At 39.2% G+C, this 19546-nt stretch overlaps 1 pseudogene; it reads right to left on the bottom strand.

Annotated features, from left to right (window-relative positions):
- Positions 1-19252, bottom strand: part of LOC102853796 — a 37614-nt pseudogene extending 18362 nt beyond the window's left edge.
- Between the last annotated feature and the right edge of the window lie 294 nt (positions 19253-19546).

Here is a 19546-nt window from a genome sequence, read left to right as displayed (position 1 = left end):
AAATTAATATCAAGAGAGTGGTTGCCATTGCTCTTGTTGCTGTGATCTCCATCTGTTTCAAATGTTTACTAATTTGAAGTTGTTGTTATGTTATGTGCCCTTGAGTCTGCTCTGTCCTGTGCCAATCGCACTGTCTCCGACAAACCCATCCCGATTACCCCAGTCACTGAATCAATCCACCTCATAGAGGGTCTTCCCCTCCTACGCTGTCCCTCCACCCTCCCAAGCATGATGTCCCTCTCCAAGGACCGGTCTCTCCTCACAACATGACCAAAATATGTCAGATGAAGCCTTAGAATCCTTGCCTCCAAGGAGCAGCCCGGTTTAACCCTCTCCAGGATAACCTGTTTGTTTTCTTAGCAGTCCATGGTATCTTTGATACTCTTCTCCAACACCACAACTCAAAGGCATCAATTCTCCTTCTATCATCCCTAGTCATTGTCCAACTCTCTGATGCATAACAAGTGATTGTGAAGACCATGGCCTATATCAGACCCATCTTAGTCTCCAGAGTGACACCACTGCTCTTCACTACTTTGGAGAGGTCCCTTACAGCAGACTTTCCCATTGCAATACATCTTTTAATTTCCTGGCTGCTGGTGCAAAGAGTGTTGACTGTGGAGCCAAGCAAACTGAAGCTGTGAACAATCTCACTCTCTTCACCATCCATTCTGATGCTGCCAATTGGTCCAGTGGTGAGAATCTTTGTCTTCTTGACATTGAGCCTCAATTCATATTGAAAGCTGCAGTCCTTGACCCTCTGCAGCAAGCGCTTCAGATCCTCCTCAGTTTCAGGAAGCAGGGTTGTGACATAGACTGTTGATAGATCTTCCACCAATCCTGAGCCCACATTTCTCCTCATAGAGCCCAGCCTCCCGGAAAATCTGTTCTGCATACAGGTTGAAAAGATATGGAGACAGGACACATCCCTGGTGTACACCCTTCCCAATTTTGAACCATACAATGTTTCCTTGCAGCAAGTCAAAACTCACTGCCCATGATTCAGTTCTGACTCATAGCTGTAAATGGTAATGGTAGAATGCCTGTATTTCTCCAATGGAGCCACTGGTGAATTTCAACTACTAGAGATGTTCAACCTTTTACTTAGTAGAACAACTTGCTGCAGACTTGATTTGCTCTGACGAAGCAGCACTCTCAGTGAAAGGACTTACTCATCTTTTTATTTTGGTTTCCCCCTCAAGTCTTTTAATTGTCCCAAACCAACACTATGCCAAAGTCAGCAGGGACTGAACTTCTCATTTGAATGAAACGATTTTAGGGCTCAGATAGAGGATGTTTAGAAGCTCCCCTTTTTCTCCCCAGAATGGAATTTGTCCAGAAAACTACTTTTGTAAATGTGAATTGACTGGATGGGACAATACATAATATACACTCTCTGAGGTCCGAAATTCATATTTCCAAATTGAGATGAAATAGTTCCCTCAGGAAAGGTACTTTTCTGGTAATTTACAGACTCAGACTCTAGAATTTGCAGGGCTTTCATTCACTCCCTCACACATGCACTCATTTCACTCACTCATTCATAGAAACATCTATCGGGTGCCTGCTGTTTCACAGCTAGCCTCCAATTATTTCTTTGAAAGGTGTGACCCATTTGGAAGGCTCCATAAAAGATGGCAAATCTATTGATATTTTCAAATGCAATTTGGATGCCCAAAATCTGAAGACTGTTTAAAAAGGGTTTTGGAAACAGGTTCGTCACCTTTGCTTTTTCCGTCTGTTGAAGATTGGCAGGGAGACTCCTGGGAAATACAACTTGGAAAATTCACAGACACAGACAAACACACAGACACAGACACACAGAGAGACACAGACACACACAAACACACACACACAGAAACACACACACAGACACAAACAGAGACACCCTGGGAGGGTTTTTACACTGCCCAGGCTTATTTAGCCACATGGAGCCTCATTGTGCCCTTAATTTTCAGCTATTTTGTCACTTAGGCCCTTCATACTTCGCATCTCACCTTTCCAGGTGAGTGAGGAAGATTGTATATTTATTATCAAAGTCAGAATAAGATAGACATATTTGAGACTAGTGAAAAGCACCTGTCAACAGTTGGTATTTTGCCTGCCCTGCTATCCTTCCTTGTGACTAACCAACTTTTTGGCTAAAAGATAAACCAAACTGTCCCTCAGAATTTGTGAATAGTCAAGTATTCATGTTACATTCACCAATCCATTTTTTTAAAATTTTACTTTATTAATTTTAATGAACATTTACAGAGACTTTGGGTTTTCCATTCATTCATTGTTGCACTTTTCTCCCTGCACACCCCTCCCCCCGCCCCAGTTCGTTCTCCTCTTTGAAAAGAAAAAGAAAATTTTTTTATTATTATACAATCCCTCCTTCCAAGTACACTTCACTATGCAGCCTTCGTTTTAAAAAGTAAAAGAAAAATTCTTTCCTTGTTATATAATCCCCCTTCTGCCCCAAGTCCACAGTCCACTTTACTATGCATTTCTTTTTCTGGAATCTTGCTATGAAAATAATACCCAATCATATATTCTTTTTAAACAGTTCTCTCCCTCATCTATTCCATTAATAAATTATTTATACCCTCTTTTTTTAAGTTCCCTCCAACTCTGATGTTAGTCCCATTTTACAACAGTGGCCCTATTCAATATTTGTCCTTTTGTAACTGAGATATTTCACTCAGCATAATTTCCTCCAGGGTCACCCATTTTGTATAATATTTCATGAGTTCCTTGTTTTTCAATGCATCATAGTATTCCATTGTGCAAATATACCACAGCTTCTCTATCCATTTGTTTGTTTATGGGTATTTGGGTTGTTTCCACCTCTTTGCTACTGTGAACAAAGCAGCAATAAACATGGGTGTGCACCTATCTGCTTGGGTGGCAGTTGTGGTTTATTTATGGTAAATCCCCAGTAGTGGAATTGCTGGGTCAAATGGTATTTCTATTCCCAACTTTCTGAGAAAGCACCATACTGTGTTCCAGAGTGGTTGCACCATTTTACACTCCCACCAAGAGTGAATAAGGGTTCCAGTTTCTCCACAACCTCTCCAGCATTTGTTCTTTGCTGTTCTGTTAAATTTTGCTATTGTGACTGGGGTCAGATGATATCTCATAGTTGTTTTGATTTGCATCTCTCTTAGAGCTAGGGATTTTGAGCAGTTGTTCATATGTTTGTTTGCCATCTGAATGTCTTCTTTGTTGAATGTCTTCTTTGTTCATATCCTGTGCACATTTTTCAATTGGGTTGTTTACCTTTATCTTGTTGTGATGGTCCTCCTCACTTTCAACAAGCACCGATTATAGATGAGTCTTCCTCTGATCTTGATGCCACGTTCTTCTCCAGAGACTCCAGCTTCTCATATAATTTGTTCAGCATATAGACTGAACAGGTATGGAGGGACAAGGCAACCCTGAAGCACTTCCTTCTCCATTTTAAACCAGTGTTCCCTTCTGTTTGCACAATAGCCTCTTGGTCTAGGTATAGGTTTTGCATGAGCACAACTAAGTGCTCTGGGATTCCCAGTCTTCTTATATTAGCCATAACTTGTTATATTCCACACTACCAAATGCCTTTGCATAGTCAATAAAGCATAAGTAGACATTCTTCTGGTATTATTTACTTTCAGAGAGGATCCATCTGAAATTAGCAATGATATCTCTGGTTCTTCAAAATCCTTCTTGAACTTCCAGCAATTCCTTATATATATATATACTGTTCTAGCCATTTTTGAATCATCTTCAGCAGTATTTTGTTTGCATGTGGTATTAATGATATTGTTAGACAGTTTCCACATTCTGTTGGATCACCACCTTTCTTGGGAATGGGAACAAATATGGACCTCTTCCAATCCATTGACCAGACAGCTGTCCTCCAAATTTCCTGGCATAGACTGGTGAGTGCATCCAGGGCTGCATTTGTTAACTGAAATAAGTAAATTAGTATCCCATCAATTCCTGGGGCTTTATTTTTTGCCAGTGTCTCCATTGCAGCTTCATCTTCTTCCTTTATCACCTTTGGCTCCTGCTCATGGTACTTCCTGAAATTTTTCACTGTCAGTCAGGTCTGTCATATTCCCTCCTCCTTCTTTTGATGCTTCCTGGGTCATTCAATATATTGCCCATAGCATCTTTCAGTATTGTGACTTGAGGCTTAAATTTGCTTTACAGTTCTCTCAGCTTGAGAAATGCAAAAAGGTACTTTCTTTTTCAAAGCAAGTCTGACCTTTTGAGCTTCCTACTGCATGAGTAATAGCACATAGGTTTACTAGTATTGTCTTTAGGAATCTACTTTAAAACTGAGACTGCCCATGTATCAGAGTATCATCTTGGTTCTAGTTCTTCGTTGTTGGCTTGTTTTTTTTTTTTTCCTGGAGAGGCACTCTTCTATAACACTTAGCCATAATGCAGGAATCAGGAGTCCTAACTTCACTGTTAACATCTTCACACATTAGATGTGGTCAAAATATGACGGAGCCTAGCTGTATAGGGATGTTTAGGCTACACTTCTCCAGCAGTTTAAATCCATCAGTAGCTCCAAGGGAGAAAGACGAGCAGTCTCCTTCCATTATCATTGACAGCATCTGAAACTGAAGGGATGGTTGCTTATGATTCAGACTGAGACTTGTCTTCAGAGCAATGAGACTTTAAAAAAAGCTTTATGACTATGTGCATTAAAAACAAGTTTTATACTATATAAAAATCAATATTTTAAAAATACAAATCAATGTTATGATTATATCATCACAGTAGATTTCCCCCTATACTGTGAAAAATATCTAAATATGAGCATGGTCAGAGAGCTATGAGAGGTCTCTTGAATCATCTCTTCCAGATATCCATCTTAAGTGAATAATTCTCCGTGATACCAATGATCTAGTTTCATTAGAAATTGGAAGGAAGATCAAATCAACTATGAGATATCATCTCAACCCAGTCAGAATATCAAAATTTAACAGAACAGCAAGGCGGTGTCGTGCTTTCTCAAAAAGTTGCAAATAGAGATACCATTTGACCCAGCAATTCCACTTCTAGGAATATAACCCAAAGAGATCATAACTGACATTCAAGCAGATATATGTACACCCCCATGTTTATTGCGGCTTTGTTCGCAATAGCAAAGAGCCAGAAACAACCCAAGTGCCCATCACCAAACGAATGGATAGAGAAGCTGTGGTATATTCACACAATGGAATACTATGCAGCATTGCAAAACAAGGAACTCATGCAATATTATTAAAAATGGGTGATGCTGGAGGACGTTATGCTGAGTGAAATATCTCAGTTACAAAAGGACAAATACTGCATGGTGCCACTGTTGTAAAACAGGACTGACATCGGGGTTGGGGGGAGACTGAGAAAGATGGGATAAATAATGTATATGGCATTTAAATGGAGAAAACTGTTTAAAGGGGATATATAATTAGTTATTATTGTCATGACAGGGGTCCAGAATGAAGGTTGCATAGTGGAGTGGACCTGGGGGGAGGGATTGTAAAACAATGAAGTAATTTTCCTTTTACTTTTCAAAGAGAAGAGTGAACTGGTGGTGAGGGGGGAGAAAGAAAAGTGCAGCAATGAATGAATGGAAATCCAAAGTCTCTGTAAATTTTCATTTAAAATTAATAATAATAATAAAATTTTTAAAAAAGAAATTGGAAGGAGGAATATGGCTTGAAGTGTTTTCTGTAAAAGGTCAAGGACTGCAATCTTCAATATGGTTTGCATCTCAGCATCAAGAAAACAAAGATTCTTACCACTGGGCCAATTGAATCATGATAGATGAGAAAAGATTGAGGTTGTTAGCAATTTCATCTTGCTCAGATCCACAATCAACACCCTTGGCACCAGCAGTCAGGAAATCAAAAGACAAGTTAATTTAGGTGAGTCTGTTGTCAGAGACCTCTCCAGAGTGCTAAAGAGCAAAGATGTCAGTGTTGAGAATGAGGTGCACTTTAAGGTACATCAGGCCATGGTGTTCTCAATTGTTTACTGTGCATCTGAGACCTGGGAAATGACTAAAGATGACAGCAGAGGAATCTGTACTTCTGAGTTGTGGTGCTGGAGATGAGTCTTGAACATACCCGGGACTGCCGAGAGAACAAATAGGTCTGTCTTGTAGAGGGTGAAACCAAGTTGATCTTTGGAGTCAAGGGTTTTGAAACTCCCAACTCACCTATTTGGATGTGTTGCCAGGAGGGCAACATGTCCTTGGAGAGGGACATCATATTTGGAAAGGTGGAGAGGGTCAACGCAGGAGAGGAAGACCCCGGATTAGACAGACTGACACAGTGACTGTGGTAATGGGGGCAAGTGTCTCAGAAATGGTGAGATTTGCTCAAGATAGCATAGGGTTCAGGGCTATTTTTCAGAGCGTCAACTATGACTCAGAAGTAACATTCACAATTTAGAATATGAATCCTTAGATTATGGAAATGGATTTTCACTGAGGAAAATATATATCTCACTGAGTCCCTTCCTCTTTGGGACAGAGACAAGAAAGCCTGGGTCAGAGGCTAAATTTATGACCAGCCTGGTGGCTAAAATCAATATCCCTGACAACTTTTCTCAGCATTCAAACCAGCTGAGAGATCTGACTATATAGCCAGCGGGCTCTAGACCAGTGCAGATGGAGCTACAAGTGGCTTCTGCTGTGGTTGCAGGCAATTAGGGCAGGATCTATTACTCAGCTAATCCAAAGGGTGAGGTCTGATCAAACTGACCTTCTGTACTGCACAGGTTCTGGCCACTGACATAAAGGAGTGGGTCATGCCATAACTTTTCCGATCTGGAAAAATTTCCTCTTCTTCATACTAACATGTAAGTTAAGATGACTGATTACTGTCTAATTAACTCTGCCCTTGTAAACTCTATATCCCAAAGGGCTCAGAAAGGAAGCCCCCAGCAAGCTAGGGAAAAATATTCATTGACATGTTATTTATTTATTTTTTTGTTTCAAAAGTTATTTATTAAACTGAAAGCTCTTGCCAAGACTATTATATATATTTTTTTTCATTTCCATTCATTCATTGTTGCACTTTTCTCCCCTCCCAACCCTCCCCCCTAGTACACTACCCTCTTGGAAAAGTAAAAGAAAAATTCTTTCATTGTTTTACAATCCCTCCCCCCAGGTCCACTCCACTATACAGCCTTCGCTCTGGACTCCTGTCATGACAAAAATACCTAATAATTTTCCCTCTTAAACAGTTTTCTCCCTCATCTGTTTGAATACAGTATACAATATTGAACCCATCCTTCTCAGTCTCCTCCCAACCCCGAGGTCAGTCCTGTTTTACAACAGTGGAACCAAGCAGTATTTGTCCTTTTGTGACTGAGATACTTTGCTCAGCATGATGTCCTCCAGGGGCACCCATTTTGAATAATATTGTATGAGTTCCTTGTTTTTCAATGCAGCGTTGTATTCCATTGTGTGAATATACCACAGCTTCTCTACCCATTCGTTCTTTGATAGACACTTAGGTTGTTTCCAACTCCTTGCTATTGTGAACAAAGCGGCGATAAACATGGGTGTGCATAGACATGTTATTATTATGCACTACTGAGCTGGAACTTAAAGCTGACCCTTCATAGGATTTTCAGAGGCAGTCAATCACATAGGAATCACCCATCTTTCTCCTAAGGAGCAGCTGGTGAATTCAAACTGCATGCCCCTTTAGGACGTTGGCATAGTTCAAAGGAAAAATGAGGCTACCTTAATAGGGTGCTGTCATCTCTAGGGGAGTGTGGAGACTCTGTGACAGGAAGGAAAAGACTTGCATTTTCACCTGAAGTCACTAGAAAGAATTTCTACCTTAATGGTGAGAACAGGACTTTCTGCATCTCTGATGTTTTACATTGCAGGCTATAATGAGCGAGAAAACGTCTTTCTTTTAATAGCTAATCTGCTAGTGTTTTATGCTTGGGGAAGAGTAAGTAGATATGGGAAAATATCCTTGCTAAAGAGCAAGATGGACCCAGGAGCAGCAGCTTTGCTTTTTCTATCCACGACATCACTTAGCTCTTGTTAGAGCAGCAAGGTAGTTGGTGGTTGGTTGTAAAAGCATAGGTTCTGAAAGAGCCGTTATCATCAGGCACAGCCCTGCCCACATACAGAAAAGAGAGGACACTTGCTGGCTTCACACTCATTGCTTTCACAGGTGTAGGGTTCATTAACAGACGAAGCATCCACTTCTTCCCTGTTTCCTCTGCCCACCCATCACTCCCGCTCTCAGCTACTACTAACAACTCCAGGGATCCTTGGGCTCTGAGATGAGTGTACTCTCTTGAGCACGATGTTCAGGCCTTGCCTAAGAGCAAGGTTTAGCTAGGAATTGTTCCTGACCTTTAGTGTGCAGAGAGAAAAGCCAGAAGTAAATAGGTGCTGGGGTGTATCTGGACAATCCTCAAACCACTTTTCCAGAGGCATCATATTCCTTGGGTCAAGCACTGAACACTCGCACCCTTCTGCATTGGTCTGCTTTCGGTTTCCTTCCCTCGTGGAAACCAACACCTGGGGTCAATCTTGACTCAGGACGACTGCATGTGTCTCAGGGTAGAATTTGCGCTCCATATGGTTTTCTATGGTTGATTTTCAAAGGTCTTTCTTTCTTGGTTGCTCTGCATGGACTCAAACCTCCAACTTTTTGTTGTGAAACACAAGCAGTTGAATACTTCGTAATAGCCCCGGGTCTCTCCTTCTCCCTTTGAGGCTTTGTTCTGTTGTAAGGAGGGATTAATGATTTACTATTTATTTCCCTAGGTTGGAGTACTCTGTGCTTGTCTTATTTCTCTAAGAGTGGAAGTTGTCACATTCAGTTTCTTCTGTTTAAAGTCAGTGAGTGGGAATTCCTCATTTATAAAGCCTTTCCAGGATATATATTTTTATGTTCTATCACTTCTTCTTGTTTGGAGCTACTGAAACAATTTTGACTCATATTGACCACATGTGAAGGGAAGAAAAAATGCAACTGCCCTATGGGTTTGTTGGGGGTTTTTTTGTTTTGTTTTTTGAAGAGGACCTAACAACAACAACAACAAGTAGCCTAGTGGTAAGGAGATACACTGCTAACCCAAAGGCACGTGGTTTAAATCTACCAGGTGCTCCATAGGCGAGGGAGAGGTAGTCTCCTGTGTGATTTACAGTCTCTGAAAACCCACTAGAGCGTCAGCTACGGGTTTCTTCAGATGTGACTTGATGGTACATAATAATAACAGCAGCAGCAGCAGCAACAGCAGCAACAACAATCTTAAAGGAAGAGGATTTCGAGGTCTTTCCTTTTGTGGAGTCACCAGGTGAGTTTAAACCACAATCCCTTTTGTTAGCACATGATCACTTACCCATTGTGACTCTAGGGCTTCTTAAAGTCCTGCATTTCAAGTGTGTAACACCTTAACAAGTTCAGATTTTTGATATTTCCATTCTTTTAAATGAAATTATAAGTCTTAGTTATTTTCACAGTTGCTTTTGGTGGAGCTGGCTATAAGGTGTGTCTCAGTAGTTAAATACTATCACTTTTCCTTTCAAAGACATAATTGAATTCACCTTTTCAGTTTTCCTACAAACTTCACAAATGAAAAAGAATTTGTAGGTACAGTTTAATTTTCAGTCATAAAATAATCTATCATGTGTTGTTAAATATGATTGGCTAAGAAGATTTTCAAGGTAATGTCTTGAACCTCCTCATTTCCTTCTGGAGAACCTACAGCTCATACTTTACTGACTTCTATACATCACAGAATAATTCCTTGGATGATATTGTTCGTTGTTCAGTGAAGACAAGCAGTTGAGCTTTTGTAAAATCATACTGATCATGAGAAATGGAATTGGATAGCAGCATGAGAAGACATATTCCCCTTCCTATTTTGGTCTCTGTTGAGTCCACCTGGGGTTTATGGCTTTTAATGAGCAGGGACCATATCTAATGCAGCTGAAACTTGCTTGAATAATTGCAACATTTGGCCAAAGTCAGCAGGTTCTGGTTATTTCATTTGAACCAAACAGGTGCAAGAGGATAGAAGACATGAAAAAGTTATCAGTATTTATTTTTCATTTTTTCTATAAGGGGTTTTGTCTGGAAGAGCTACAAAAGTTATTACAAAAATAGATGTGAATCGATTGTACAATATGTAATAAATCCTGTCTGAGGTCAGAAATTCATATTTTCAAATTGAGATGAAATAGTTCCCTCAGGAAATGTACTTTTCTGGTCATTTACAGATTTCAGACTCTGAGCTTTTCATTCATGCCCTTGTGCATTCACTCATTTCATTCACTCATTCAGAGAAGCATTTATTGAGTGCCTGCTGTTTTCTCAGCCAGCCTCCAATTACTTCTTTGAAACGTGACCTATTTGGGATTCTCCATCAAAAATGGCAGGCCTATTGACATTTTCTAGTGCACTCTGAATGCATTAAATTTGAAGGATGTTCAAAAAGGGTTTCACCAACACCTCATCACTCCTGCTTTTTTCTCTTTGCTGAAGATTTGCAGGGAGCTTCCTAAAAACCTAGGGTCCTGAGGAACACAACCTCAAAAATGCATGATGCAGGCCTAGGACGATTTTTACACTGTCCATTCCATGCTCACCCATCTAACTGGAAGCTTTTTTTCCCCTTTGGTTTCAGCTTTTGTGTTAAAAAGGCTCTTGACACTGCACATTGCAGCTTCCCAGGTGACAGAGTAGGGAAGATTGTGTATTTATCACCCAAACCTGCATTTCATCGAGCTATCTAAGACCAATATGAAAGACATATGTGCACAGCAGGTGTTTTGACTGCCCTGATCTTTTGTTCGTCCTTTCTTGTAGGGATCTGGAAAACCAACTTCTTGGTTAAAAAGTGAACAAAATGTCCCTGAGAATTTGTACCCAGGCAAACGTTCATTCCACACTAACACACTTTCCTTGTCCATTCAGTAGGATGTATCTATTTTCTCTGCACATATATCAGGTTAATAAAATTACTTAGAGAAGTTATAAAGTTAGTGAACGATTCCCTTTGAACTGGTGTTGCTGTTAAGTGCTGCTGAGTCAAGTATGACTGATAGAGACTCTTTGAACAACATATCTGAACCCTGTCCTATCTTGCCATATTTGTCATCTCTGACATATTAGAGCTTATTGCCACAGACATGTTGCTAAATAGTGTATCTGACTGAGGTATTCACTATCTGATTGATTGGTGATGAGATACCATATAAAATGAATTCCTATTCTATCTGAGAATCCCAAGGAGAAAGATTCCATTGCCCTTGCTTGATGAAGGTGAGGAGAACATGGAGTGTTTGCTGCAAAAGATCAAAGACAGTCAATAAGGATCACATCTCAACATCAAGAAGATAAAATGTCACTAGACCAGTAAGTAACATAATGATAGAAGGAGAAAAGAATAAATTTGTCAACACTTTCATTTTACTTAGACCCACAATAACCTTGACACTAGCAGTCAGGAGATCAGGATATGTATTGCATTGGACAAGTCCTCTGTCATGCACTTCTTTAAAGTGCTAAAGGATAATGACATCAGTTTAAAAACTAAAGTATGCCTGATTCAAACCATGGTCTTTTCAATTACTTGTTACACATTTGAAAGTTGGACCATGATTAAGGATGACAGAAGGCTTGATGCCTTTGATTTGTGGTGTTGGAGAAGAGTGCTGAATATCCCATGGACTGCCAAAAGAACAAACTGATCTGTCCTGGAGAAAGTGCAACCAGAGTGCTCCTTGGAAGCAAGAAGAGGGAGTCTTCACCTCATATTTTTAGGAGGGACCAGTCCTTGGAGAAAGACATCATGCTTGGAAAGGTGGAGGGTCAATATAGGAGAGGAAGACCCTCAACTAGATGGATTGATATGGTGACTGTAACAATGAGTTATACCAGAGATGGTGAGGACGGCTTGAGATAAGGTCTGGTTCAGATGTGTTGTTCTTTGATTCACAATTGGCTCAGCAGCACACAACAAACAACAACATGTAATTTAAGTCATGAGTTGAGGAGTTATATGAGAAAGAGCAACTTGAACCTTGTTATCTGAGTCTTTTTTGTAAACATGATATTTTTGGAAGGAGCATTATTATCCTTAGTTTTACAATTTAATTTGCATATGTAGACACTGGCCTATACCAGGATTTTGTTTGGTTTTAGGTGCTATCGAGTCTACTGTGACTCCTAACAACCATAAGAACAACTGATAAGGGCCTTGCCATCCCCATGATCTCAGAAATGCCCAAGCCCATTGTTGCAGCCAATATATCTTGTTAAGAGGCTTCCTTTCTTCCTCTGTCACTCCACCTTTCCCAATATGTTATCTTTTTCTACGGCTGGCCCCTCCTGAAAACATGACCAAAGTATGTGTGATGAGGTTTCAACATCCTTATCTTTAAGGGAAATTGTGGTTCTACTTCCTCCAAGACACTATTTGTCCTTCTGGCAGTCCATGGGATAGTCTCCAACACCATAATTCAAAGGCATTTATTCTTCTTCTGCCATCCTCATCCACTGTTCCACTTTCAGAAGCATAGAAATAATTGAAAAGACCATGACTTAAATCAGGTGGACCTTAGTTTTGAGTTTACTTCATTGCTCCTGACAAATTCAATCTCTTTTCCATCATGATGTTATTTATTGGTCCAGTGGTGATAATTTTGTTTTATGTTGTTGAGGTGCAGTCCATACTGAAGGCTGTACTCTTTGGTCTTCTGTAGCAAGTGCTTCAGAATATATACCAGGATGCTCCATGGTTTTAGAAGAGATTTTATAAAGGAAAAAAAAATTAAATGCATTCTGTAAAAATAATGAAGAGTGCCTGTGAATGATCCTGCATATGTCAAATTGATATTTAGAACAAGTATTAATCATATCAAAAGTACATTTAGAAAATAAAATGCTCATTTTCTTAAGATATCTTTGATACTAATTATTTTTGTTTCTTTTAGATAAATATCTCATTAATGTTGTCCTTGAATTAGTTTCTTGGCACAGCTACTGGGCAGGTTTCCCTGTTGTAACCAAGTTCTACTAAAATCAAGGCTTGCTGTTCTCTGGGCCAGTGGGGAGAGCATTTCCTGGGAACCTGTTAGAAATGCAAAATCTCAGAACTCCATTCCTCACCTACTGTGCTAATCTTCATTCTAGTTCCATCCTCGGATGATTCACATGCATCTTAAAACTTCAAAAGTACTGCTCTTCAGGGTTGTTTTTTTTGTTTAAAAAAATTGAACACATAACTAACACTTTCTGTACCTTTTCTTTTTCTCTTATACCTTGTCTTCATTAATGACACTGTGATGTTTCCAGTCAGTGAGCCTGAAAATGTCAGTTAAATTTATCACCTCCATCTCTCATGTTCCTCAAACCACATCCAGTGCCAATGCCTGGCAATCATACATCTTCAACATCTCTTGACTTTGCAGTGCTTTCCCCCCCTACTTTTAGTCTCCTTGTTCAGTCTAATGAGCTTTTATCAGACTATTGTAGTCATATAACCATGGTGTTGCTGGTTTTCTTCTCCAAAACTTCTGGCTCCCAGTTTATTCAACTTGTTATTATCATGCTAGCATTCATAAACCATAATTTGACCATCCATGTCTCATCTGCCTGGAATCTTCTCACTGGCTACCTGTTGCCTGAAAAACATTATTTATTTATATATACATATATAAATCCTTTAAGATGACAATCAAAATCATGTGTGATATTTCTAATAGTCTCTGATTTGTGGCTACTCAGAGAACTACTCTTCACAGCTGATTATTCAACCATATCAGACTATTTTTTCCCCAAGATGTTCCATAATTTGTTATTGTTGTTGTTGTTATGTGCCATTGAGTCGCTTGCAACTCATAGCGACCCTATGTACAACATCCCTAAATTCTATTCTGTCCTGTGCCAATCTCATTGTCTCCAACACAATCATTCTGATTACCCCAGTCACCGAATCAATCCACCTCCCAGAGGGCCGTCCCCTCCTGCGTCTGCCCTTCACCCTCCCAAGCATGATGTCCTTCTCCAAGGACCGGTCTCTCCTTACAACATGTCCTAAGTATGTCGGACGAAGCCTCAGAATCCTTGCCTCCAATGAGCAGCCCGGTTTAACCCTCTCCAGGATGAGTCTGTATAATTTACTGCTGCTGTATTTTCATTCATGTCTGAAATGCCTCTCCTAAATAATCACACATGCAAACATCACCTTCCTTCAAGGCCTTCTTTCAACCTTTTTGTCTTTTCTTACCTCCCACCATGTGCATCTATAGCATTTGGTAAACCAGTATTAGAACATCCCTCCTCTGCTCTAGTGAGCTTTACGTTCATGTTAAGTCCTTGAAGGCAGTAACACTATCTTGCTCTTCCTCATACTTGCCACAATGCTTAGCCAAGTGCTTTACAAAAATAAAAAATAAAAAAATGTATAGAAATTTAATAAATGTGTAATGAATGGAAATTAGTAGAAGCAGAGACAGAAACATTTATCAATTTATTAACATCTACTCGTGCTAGTTCTATAATATTCCACTGTATCCTAGTTTCTGAACGGATTATCTAGGGCTTGTATTTGCATCTTGCTTCAGTATTTAAAAAGGTAGTTAATTTTTCACGGAAACAGCTGTTTCTCTCTCTCCTTGCTGAGGAGTCAGACTGAACTCATAGCTTTCAGAGTCTGTAAATTGCAAGGGAAGAGATTGCCCATTTTCCTCAGAGCAGCTAGCTAGTGGATTAGCATTTCCAGAGAGAAGCCACCTTCGTGTGTTAGCAGAGCAACTTCCTATGGACAATACCACCAACTCTTGTTATGTACCATCAAGTCAGAACCAACTCATAGCTGACCCTGCAGCAGGTTTTCAGACAGTAAGTTGCACAGGAGATTGTCCATCTTTTTCCTGAAGAACTGTTGGTGAGTTCAAACCACTTGCTTTTGAATTGGCAGTGCAACTCTTTCCCACTAAACCCCCAGAGCTCTTCAAACAGTTGTAGTAGGGCTTAAAGGTCTAATAATAAAAGGTGATTAACCCACCCAGAGGCACAGGGTAAAATGTGCTGTGGTTTGAATTCTTGGGAAAATAGTGCTAGATGATGATTTCTGATATAAGTTGCATAATAATGTGCATAGGTGTGAGAGTGTCTTAACCTGGAATTCCATTGAAGACAAAACAGTCTTCTTTTTCATAGCATCCAGCCTTGCTCAGTGAGTGCTGCATAGATTTAGAAATACGAAGCTTGTGCTAACGTAATGATGCTGTCACCTTTATTAGCAACCATTTATTGGACACATTTGCTGCAAAAGATTAAGGACTACAGCCTTCACTATGGGTTACATCTCAACCTTAAGAAAAATCCCAAAACAACTCTGAGATATCATCTCAACCCAGTCAGAATAGCAAAATTTAACAGAACAGCGAGCAACAAATGCTGGCGAGGTTGTGGAGAAAATGGAACCCTTATTCACTGTTGGTGGGAATGTAAAATGGTGCAACCACTGTGGAAGGCGGTATGGCACTTTCAAAAAAAGTTGCAAATAGAGATACCATTTGACCCAGCAATTCCACTTCTAGGAATATACCCTAAAGAGACCATAACCACCATCCAAGCAGATATATACACACCCATGTTTATTGCAGCTTTGTTCACAATAGCAAGGAGTTGGGAACAACCTAAGTGTCCATCAATAAATGAATGGATAGAGAAGCTGTGGTATAGTCACACAATGGAATACTATGCTGCATTGAAAACCAAGGGACTCATGCAATATTCTTCAAAATGGGTGACCCTGGAGGACATTATGGTGAGTGAAAGATCCCAGTTACAAAAGGACAAATACTGCATGGTGCCACTGTTGTAAAACAGGCCTGACATTGGGGTTGTGTGTGAGGGAGACTGAGAAAGATAGGTTAAATAATGTATACTGCATTGAAATAGATGAGGGAGAAAACTGTTTAAAAGGGATATGTGCTTAGGTATTTTTGTCATGACAAGAGTCCAGAGTGAAGGCTGCATAGTGGAGTGGACCTGGGGGGAGGGATTGTAAAACAATGAAAGAAATTTTTTTTCTTTTACTTTTCCAAGAGGGTAGTATACTGGGGGTAGGGTTGGGAGGGGAGAAAAGTGCAACAATGAATGAATGGAAATAAAAAGTATTTGCAGTGAACAAATCTTTAATTTTTTTTAAAAAAGAAAATAAAAATCCTCACCTCTTAACTCAGTGATGAAGAAAAGACTGAAATTGCCAACGATTTCATCTTACCTGGCTCCATAATCCCTTGGTACCAGCAGTCAGGAGATCAGGAGATGTATTGCATTGTGAAAGCCTGTTGTCAGAATCCTCTCCAAAGTCCTGAAGAGCAATGATGTCAGTTTAAAGATTAAAGTGCCTAATTCAAGCCATAATTTTCCCATGCATGTGGGAACTGAACAGTGACTAAACATGACATAAAGAAGTAGTGATATCTTTGACTTGTGATGTTAGAGAAGAGTACTGAATATTCCAATAAATTCCAAAGGAACAAACAGACTTATCATTGCTGTGATGTCGTTTATTCCTATTAGATGTAAAGTACCATACTTTACCTGCACCATCCTCACACTTTCTGATACACAAAAGCCCATTGCGAGTTGAGTGTCTTCCTCTCCTTTGCTGACCCTCCACCCTTCCCACCATCATGTCCAAAGGATAACCCCTCCTGGAAACATGCCCAAAGTATGTGAGGCAAAACCTCATCATTCTTGCCACCAAAGGCACTCTGGCTGCACCCTAGCCAAGACATCTCTCTTCGCTCTTCTCCAACACCACAGTTCAAAGGCATTTACAACATTACAATAACCAGCCACAAATTGAGATACTTGTGAATGAAGCTAACTAGAGACCAAAGACCTGTACCTGTATTGTTTCTGCAAGAAACAATAAAAGATCTAAATACATGGAAAAATGTTACCTGTTCATGGATAGGAAGACCCAATATAGTGAAAATTAACAACCCTATCAAAAGCAATCTACATGTTTAATGCAATCCCAGTACTAGTACCAAATTCATTTTTCAAGTAGAACTAAAAAGCAATTCTGAAGCTTATTTGGAGAGGAAAGAGACCCCAAATAAGCAAAACACTTCTGGGGGGGGAAAGAATGACATGGGAGACAGAGCACTCCTGATCTCAAAACCTACTATACAGTTATAATAACTGAAACAGCATAGTACTGGTACAATGACAGATGCACAGACGAATGGAACAGAATTGAAATCCCAGAAATTAGTCCATCTAATCTGCTTTTTTTGTCCTTCTAACATATTGAAGATTTTATTAATATTTGCCTTATTATTCCTATTCGCACTTTCCTATTATTTCTAGTACTGTGTTGGTTATACCTTTCCTGTCAGGTACTGATTTTTCAAAAATTCTTGTTAAAAAACAAAACAAAACACAAAACAACCCCGCCAGATTTGAAAGGTTCCTGCAATTGGAAAAAAACACACACAAAATCTTGTATCTCTTTAGTAATGGCTTCATTCCATCATTTGTAACTTTTTTCATATAAATTCTCTAAACTCCATAAAAGGGTATTTCCTTTGCCTTCTTGTCTCCAGGATACACATTGGCTTCTTGATCTGGTCTGCTTTCCCCCCCCCCATTATTTTAAATTTTGATTTTAATGAAAGTTTACAGAAAATTTGGATTTTTTTCATCCATTCATTGTTGCACATTTTCTTCCCTAGCCCCCAGTTCACTTTTTTTATAAGAAATATTTATTTTTGCATAATTTCCTCCTTCCCCTAGTCCACTTTGCTATGCACCTCTTCTTATTCTGGACTGTTGTCATACAAATAATGCCTAATCATTTTTCTTTTTAAATAGTTATTTCCTTCATCTGTTCCAATGCAGTGTTTATTATTTATTCCCTCTTGAATTACTTTCCCCTAAACCCCATGTCAGTTCTGTTTTATAACAGTGGTGTTATACAGTATTTGTCCTTTTGTGGCTGAGATATTTCACTCAGCTAATGTCCTCCAGGGTTACCCATGTTGTGTAATATTTTATGAGTTCATTGTTTTTCAGTGCTGCGTACTATTTCATTGTGCAAATATATCACAGCTTTTCCATTCATTCATGTGTTGATGGGCACTTTGTTTGCTTCCATCTCATTGCTATTGTGAATAATGTAACAATAAATGTGGATGTGTATATATCTGTTTAAGTAACAGCTCTGGTTTCTTTAGGATATATTCCCAGTAGTGGAATTGCTGGGTCAAATGGTATTACTGTTTCCAAATTTTTGAGTAAGTACCATACTGCCTTCCAGAATGGTTGCACCATTTTACATTCCTACCAAAAGTAAATAAGGGTTCCAATCTCTCCACAACCTCGCCAGCCTTTGTTGTTTGCTGCTCTGTTGGACTTTGCTATTGTTCCTGGGGTGAGATGATACCTTATAATTTTTTTAATTTGCATCTCTCTTTCATTTATAGCGTTGCTATGAGTCATCTACGATTCAATGGCACTTAACAACAACATCTTTCTGAGACCTAAGGATTTTGAACGTTTCTTCATTGTTTGCCTGCCCTCTAAATGTCTTCTTTGGTGAAATGTCTGTTCATATTCTATACCTATTTTGTAGTTGGGTTGCTTACTTTTATCTGGTTGAGGTGCTGGAGTATTTATTATTTTTAGACATGAGTCCTTTATCACATATGTCACTACCCAATCTATGGCTTTCCTTTTTGCCCTGTTGGAGAACTTTTTTGATGTGCAAAGGAGTTTGATTCTTAGAAGGTCCTCTTCATCTATTTTCTTCTCTCCTGGTTGTAGGTTTTTCAAGATACTTGGAAGATTGTTAATGTTGTGGATTAGGGCTTCTAGAGTTCTTCCAAGCTTTTCTCTGATCAAGATTACAGTCCTTGGCTTTACATCTAGGTCCTTGATTCACTTTGAGTTGATTTTTGTGTATGCTGTGAATTATGGGTCTTGCTTGAGTTTTCTACGGATAATTTTCTGGTTTTGCCAACACCATTTGTTAAAGAGGCTTTTATTTCCCTACTTAACGTATTTCATCTCCTTGTCAAAAATTGTTTGACCTATAAGTAGATGAGTCGACGGCACATAACAACAACAACAACATAAGTAGATGAGTAGATGTCTGGGTTGTCTATTCTATCCCATTGATCTATCTATTTGTCACTGTACCACACTGTCTTGACAACCATGGCTGTGTAGTAGGACTTTAGATCAGGGAGTGTGATGCCACTTACCTTGTTCCTCATTTTTAGGAGTGTTTTACTTATTTGAAGTTTCTTTCCATTCCAGATTAAATTAGAAATTGTCTTTTCCATTTCACTGAAGAATGGAATTTGTATCTGTTTTGGGATTTCATTGAACTTGTAGATTTCCTTCGATAGAATAGCATTTTCAAAATATTGGGTCCATGAACATTGTATATTTTCCCACTTCTCCAGGTTTCTTTTTGTTTCTTGTAGTTATTGTAGCTTTTGTAATTATCTTTGAATAGATCTTTTGTGTTTCTAGTTAGATTTACTTCCAAGTATTTAATCTTGTAG

Source organism: Elephantulus edwardii, unplaced genomic scaffold, assembly GCF_000299155.1.
Source record: "Elephantulus edwardii isolate Elephantulus edwardi_28Jun2011 unplaced genomic scaffold, EleEdw1.0 scaffold00016, whole genome shotgun sequence".
NCBI classification, from domain to species: Eukaryota; Metazoa; Chordata; class Mammalia; order Macroscelidea; family Macroscelididae; genus Elephantulus; species Elephantulus edwardii.
The sequence above is the reverse complement of the archived record's forward strand: the minus strand, read 5'-3'. Positions and strand labels throughout refer to the sequence as shown.